Source organism: Heptranchias perlo, chromosome 35 (assembly GCF_035084215.1).
Source record: "Heptranchias perlo isolate sHepPer1 chromosome 35, sHepPer1.hap1, whole genome shotgun sequence".
Taxonomy (NCBI): Eukaryota; Metazoa; Chordata; class Chondrichthyes; order Hexanchiformes; family Hexanchidae; genus Heptranchias; species Heptranchias perlo.
In genome coordinates this window covers 28,636,649-28,643,221 of record NC_090359.1, presented here as the reverse complement: position 1 = coordinate 28,643,221, position 6,573 = coordinate 28,636,649, and the positions used below count along the sequence as shown (strand labels likewise).

Below are 6,573 nucleotides of genomic sequence, written 5' to 3'. Positions count from 1 at the left end.
GGGTGGATGCAGTAAGGATGTTCCCAAAGATGGGTGAAACTAGAACTAGGGGGCATAATCTTAGAATAAGGAGCTGCTCTTTCAAAACTGAGATGAGGAGAAACTTCTTCACTCAGAGGGTGGTAGGTCTGTGGAATTTGCTGCCCCAGGAAGCTGTGGAAGCTACATCATTAAATAAATTTAAAACAGAAATAGACAGTTTCCTAGAAGTAAAGGGAATTAGGGGTTATGGGGAGCGGGCAGGAAATTGGACATGAAGCTGAGTTCGGATCGGTCAATGCCCTGTGGGTGGCGGAGAGGGCCCAGGGGCTATGTGGCCGGGTCCTGCTCCGACTTCTTGTGTTCTTTAGATTTGTGGTTGGGATCAGATCAGCCATGATCTTATTGAATGGCGGAGCAGGCTCGAGGGGCCGATTGGCCTACTCCTGCTCCAATTTCTTATGTTCTTATGTTCATTCGGCCCAACTAATCCATGCTGGTGTTTATGCTCCACACGAGCCTCCCCCCTCCCTACTCCATCTCACCCTATCACCATATCCTTCTATTCCTTTCTCCCTCATGTGTTTATCGAGCTTCCCCTTAAATCCATCTACACTATTCACCTCAACCACTCCTTGTGGGAGTGAGTTCCACATTCTCACCACTCTCTGGGGAAAGAAGTTTCTCCTTAATCCCCTATTGGATTTATTAGTGACGATCTTATATTTATGGCCCCTAGTTCTGGTCTCCCCCACAAGTGGAAACATCTTCTCTACGTCTACCCTATCAAACCCCTTCATTATCTTAAAGACCTCGATCAGGTCACCCCTCAGCCTTCTCTTTTGTAGAGGAAAGAGCCCCAGCCTGTTGAATCTTTCCTGATAATTATATCCTCTCAGTTCTGGGACCATCCTTGTGAATCTTTTTTGCACCTTCTCCAGTGCCTCTATATCCTTTTTATAATATGGAGACCAGAACTGTGCACAATACTCCGAGTGTGGTCTAACCAAGGTTCTATACAAGTTTAACACAACTTCCCTGCTTTTCAATTCTATCCCTCTAGAAATGAACCCCAGTGCTGGGTTTGCTTTTTATGGCCTTATTAACCTGTGTCGCTACGTTTAATGATTTGTGAATCTGTCCCCCCAGATCCCTCTGCTCCTCCACCCCATTTAGACTCTGATTCTCCCAGCAGTGTGACGCCTCCTTATTCCAGCTACCAACATGTACCACCTCACACTGATCTATATTCAAATTAATTTGCCAATTACACGCCCATTCTGCAAGTTTATTAATACTATCTTGTATTTTGTTTCAGTCCTCCTCAGTGTTAACTACACCCCCTGCCCCCCACCCCCCAATTTGGTGTCATCTGCTAATTTTGAATTCTACTTGCGATTCCCGAGTCGGTGTGAATGGCCATCTGGAGTATGTTCAGATCACCGAGTCTTGGTGAATAGTCGGGCAGATTTTGAGGTCGTGTCCATGGAAACCATTGTGATAAGGGTTGGGGCAATGAAGAGGTCATCGTAACCCCGAGGGAGAAATACACAAACCCTCCCTCCCACCCCCCCGACAACAGTAACCCACGGCAACCATGATATTAAGTGTCATCTCTGGTTTACACTGTGAACGAGGAATGTTATTTACAATTGGACAATTTTCACAGGGTAGATGAAGAAACAAAGAGAGACTCTTTTCACTCCAGAGGCTTGAGCCCATAATCTAGGCCAACACTGTCCTGAGGGAGGGCTGCACTGTCGGAGGGTCAGTACTGAGGGAGTGCTGCACTGTCGGAGGGTCAGTACTGAGGGAGTGCCGCACTGTCGGAGGGTCAGTACTGAGGGAGTGCTGCACTGTCGGAGGGTCAGTACTGAGGGAGCGCCGCACTGTCGGAGGGACAGTACTGAGGGAGCGCTGCACTGTCGGAGGGTCAGTACGGAGGGAGCGCTGCACTGTCGGAGGGTCAGTACTGAGGGAGCGCTGCACTGTCGGAGGGTCAGTACTGAGGGAGCGCTGCACTGTCGGAGGGTCAGTACTGAGGGAGCGTTGCACTGTCGGAGGGTCAGTACTGAGGGAGCGCTGCACTGTCGGAGGGACAGTACTGAGGGAGCGCTGCACTGTCGGAGGGTCAGTACGGAGGGAGCGCCGCACTGTCGGAGGGTCAGTACTGAGGGAGCGCCGCACTGTCGGAGGGTCAGTACTGAGGGAGCGCCGCACTGTCGGAGGGTCAGTACTGAGGGAGCGCTGCACTGTCGGAGGGTCAGTACTGAGGGAGCGCTGCACTGTCGGAGGGTCAGTACTGAGGGAGCGCCACACTGTCGGAGGGGCAGTACTGAGGGAGTGCTGCACTGTCGGAGGGTCAGTGCTGAGGGAGTGCTGCACTGTCGGAGGTGCCGTCTTTCGGATGAGACGTTAAACCGAGGCCCCGTCTGCCCTCTCAGGTAGATATAAAAGATCCCACGGCCACTATTTCGAAGAAGAGCAGGGGGGAGTTCTCCCCGGTGTCTTGGGGCCAATATTTATCCCTCAACCATCATCACTAAAGCAGATGATCTGATCATTATCACATTGCTGTTTGTGGGATCTTGCTGTGCACAAATTGGCTGCCGTGTTTCCTACATTACTTCAAAAATACTTTGTTGGTTGTGAAACACTTTGGGACGTCCTGAGGCGGTGAAAGGCACTGTCGAAATGCAAGTCTTTCTTTTTCTTTCGAGGTCCCTCAAGGCTGAGGGTAGTTTGTGTCTCTGGAATTCTAGTTTTATCTTGGGCTAAGAGGTGGGGTTTATTCTCCGGCCCAGTTTGTAGCCCCCTCTCCTCCCCAATAGGATTATACAGGGGATATAGACTGGATAGGGCTGCGTTACAGGACTAGACCATAAGACCGTAAAAGATAGGAGCAGGAGTCGGCCATTCAGCCCCTCCAGCCTGCTCCGCCATTTAATGAGATCATGGCTGATCTGATTTTTACCTCAACTCCACTTTCCCGCCCTTTCCCCATATCCTTTGACTCCCTCGCTGATCAAAAATGTGTCTAACTCAGCCTTGAATGTATTCAATGACTCAGCCTCCATGGCTTTTTGGGATAAAGAATTCCAAAGATTCACGACCCTCTGGGATAAGAAATTCCTCCTCATTTCTGTCTTAAACGGGCGACCCCTTATTCTGAGACTATGCCCCCTAGTTTTAGATTCCCCCATGAAGGGTAACATCCTCTCAGCATCGACCCTATCGAGTCCCCTCAGAATCTTGTATGTTTCAATAAGATCTCCTCTCATTCTTCTAAACTCCAATGAGTACAGACCCAACCTGTTCAATCTTTCCTCATAAGACAACCCTTCCATACGCGGAATCAACCGAGTGAACCTTCTCTGAACTGCCTCCAATGCAAGTATGTCCTTCCTTAAATAAGGGCACCAGAACTGTACGCAGTACTCCAGGTGTGGTCTCACCAGCACCCTGTACAGTTGTAGCATGACTTCCCTGCTTTTATACTCCATCCCCCTAGAAATAAAGGCCAATATTCCGTTTGCCTTCTGGATTACCTGCTGCACCAGTATGTTGGCGTTTTGTGTTTCATGTACGAGGACACCCAGATCCCTCTGTACCGCAGCATTTTGTAATATTTCTCCATTCAAATAATATTTTGCTTTTTTATTTTTCCTCCCAAAGTGGATGACTTCACATTTTCCCACATTATATTCCATCTGCCAAAATTTTTGCCCATTCACTTAACCTGTCGATATCCCTTTGCAGACACTTTGTGTCCTCATTGCAACTTGCTTTTCCACCTATCTTTGTATCATCAGCAAATTTGGCCACAAGACACTCTGTTCCTTCATCCAAGTCATTGATATATATTGTAAATAGTTGAGGCCCCAGCACTGAGCCCTGCGGCACCCCACTAGTTACAGATTGCCATTTTGAAAATGACCCTGTTATCCCGACTCTTTGTTTTCTGTTAGTTAGCCAATCCTCTATCCATGCCAGTGTATTACCCCCAACACCATGAGCTCTTATCTTGTGCAGTAATCTTTTATGTGGCACCTTATCGAATGCCTTTTGGAAATCCAAACATACTGCATCCATTGGTTCCCCTTTATCCACCTGCCCGTTACTTCCTCGAACTGATCATGTTACCAAGCTGATTGCCTCTCACTGTACTCAGCCACTGAACTGAATCTAAATAAACAGCACAGCAAGAAGAAAGTCACATCCTGCGGGGCTAAATTCTTTTGAATCAACACTTTTGGATCAGGCAAGAAGGGAATTGTGTCCGAACAGGCCCAGGCAGTCCAGTTCACGGGCCCAGTTCACTCAGCCTTATTTCTCACTCGCTGGTTTGTCCTGTTCAGATTTCGTGGGCCTGGAGGTTTGGAAAGGAGCTGATCTTAGCGCAGTTGCCTCGTTGGTGGGTAAATCCTGAATCAAAACGCTGGGATCTGTTAACATCCGTGGTTTGAAACATCTGGGAATGAATGGAACAGGGATTAACACTTTATAGGTGGCCGCCAGCGCTCTATATCCAAGTGGGCCCACAAAGACCAAAAGCCCGGACAGCCATTTGAAGATTTTTTTTTAGTCTCTGAGAGCTAAAATATCTGACAAAAACAAAAAACTTAACGTGTAACTGTTTTCCTAGAAAGCTTCTAGGAACACAGGAACAGGAGGAGGCCATTCAGCCCCTCGAGCCTGTTCCGCCATTCAATTAGATCACGGCTGATCTGTATCTTAACTCCATTTACCCGCCTTGGTTCTGTAACCCTTAATCCCCTCACCCAACAAAAATCCATCAATCTCAGTTTTGAAATTTTCAATTGACCCCCAGCCTCAACAGCTTTTTTTGGGGGAGAGAGTTCCAGATTCCCACTCCCCTTTGTGTGAAGAAGTGCTTCCTGACATCACCCCTGAACGGCCTGGCTCTAATTTTAAGGTTCTGCCCCCTTGTTCTGGACTCCCCCCACCAGAGGAAATAGTTTCTCTCTATCGACCCTATCAAATCCTTTAATCATCTCAAACCCCTCGATTAGATCACCCCTTAATCTTCTACACTCGAGGGAATGCAAGCCCAGTCTGTGCAACCTGTCCTCGTCATTTAACCCTTTTAGCCCCAGTATCGTTCTGGTGAATCTACGCTGCCCCCCCTCCAAGGGCAATCTATCCTTCCTGAGGTGCGGTGCCCAGAACTGAACGCAGTCTCTCCAGATAATAAAAAAGAATAAAATAAAAAAGAATAAAATAAAAAAGTAGTAAAATAAAAAAGAAGTCTCAAAACAACCACATTTAACAAAAAAAATAAACCAGCAGGATGAATGTGCGTTGCTAGGTTACAATTAGAAGGCCTCAGGCCTGCTGCACCTTCCAGACCCTAAACACAGGTCCGTCCCAGGGTTCCCTTTTCAAAACCGAGCCTCGCTGACGTCAATGGAGTGCAGCCTGAAAGGAAAGATCGCCATGGCAACCGATATGGCCCGGGACGGCCTGCCCGATGTCAGCTGCCTCCTCTTTTTTTTTTTTGTTTAGTGCGTGACGGTTAACGGGGATCAGACAAAGCAAATGGAAAGAGGCCCCAAAAAGAGAGAAGAATAGCTGGCACACCGTACAATGTAGCTCCGAGCAACGTATTATCTCAATCACTGACCGGAGCTTTCTGTTAAATCTGACTTTCTCAGCCGAAGGGGAATTGGGTCGCATCAAAGGTTTCCCCACTTGGAGAGAGGGCGGCACGTTTTCAATTGACGCCTTCCTGCGAGACTCAATCGGAAGCTTTTCTCGTGGGGGGAGGGGTTGAATATATATGTTCTTCTAAATACCAAGTTAAAAATGTACTTGGATTTATTTTCTTGTATTTATTTCTCCAATTGAATTTTTAAAAAATCTCTCTCCAATCATCAACAACACCCTGCATTTATATAGCGCCTTTAACGTAGTAAAACGTCCCGAGGCGCTTCACAGGAGCGATTATCAAACAAAATTTGACACCGAGCCACATAAGGAGTTATTAGGACAGGTGACCAAAAGCTTGGTCACAGAGGTAGGTTTTAAGGAGCGTCTTAAAGGAGGAGAGAGAGAGACGGAGAGGTTTAGGGAGGGAATTCCAGAGCTTAGGACCCAGGCAGCTGAAGGCACGGCCGCCAATGGTGGAGCGATGGGAATCGGGGATGCGCAAGAGGCCAGAATTGGAGGAGCGCAGAGATCTCGGAGGGTTGTAGGGGCTGGAGGAGGTTACAGAGATAGGGAGGGGGGCGAGGGCCATGGAGGGATTCGAAAACAAGGATGAGAATTTTAAAATCGAGGCGTTCCCGGACCGGGAGCCAATGTAGGTCAGCGAGCACAGGGGGTGATGGGTGAACGGGACTTGGTGCGAGTTAGGATACGGGCAGCAGAGTTTTGGATGAGCACAAGTTTATGGAGGGAGGAAGATGGGAGGCCGGCCAGGAGAGCATTGGAATAGTCCAGTCTGGAGGTAACAAAGTCATGGGTGAGGGTTTCAGCAGCATCTGGAGAGACTGTGTTCAGTTCTGGGCCCTGCACCTCAGGAAGGATACATTGCCCTTGGAGGGGGGGCAGCGCAGATTCACCAGAATGATA

General features: G+C 48.3%; 1 long non-coding RNA gene across 1 annotated transcript; it reads right to left on the bottom strand.

Annotated features, from left to right (window-relative positions):
- Positions 1–3,998: 3,998 nt before the first annotated feature.
- On the bottom strand, positions 3,999–5,682 carry LOC137302551 (uncharacterized). Its single transcript, XR_010958469.1, has 2 exons — positions 5,624–5,682; positions 3,999–4,450 (listed from the first exon to the last, which is right to left on the bottom strand). It is a non-coding gene; the product is annotated as an uncharacterized lncRNA (long non-coding RNA).
- Positions 5,683–6,573: the final 891 nt, after the last annotated feature.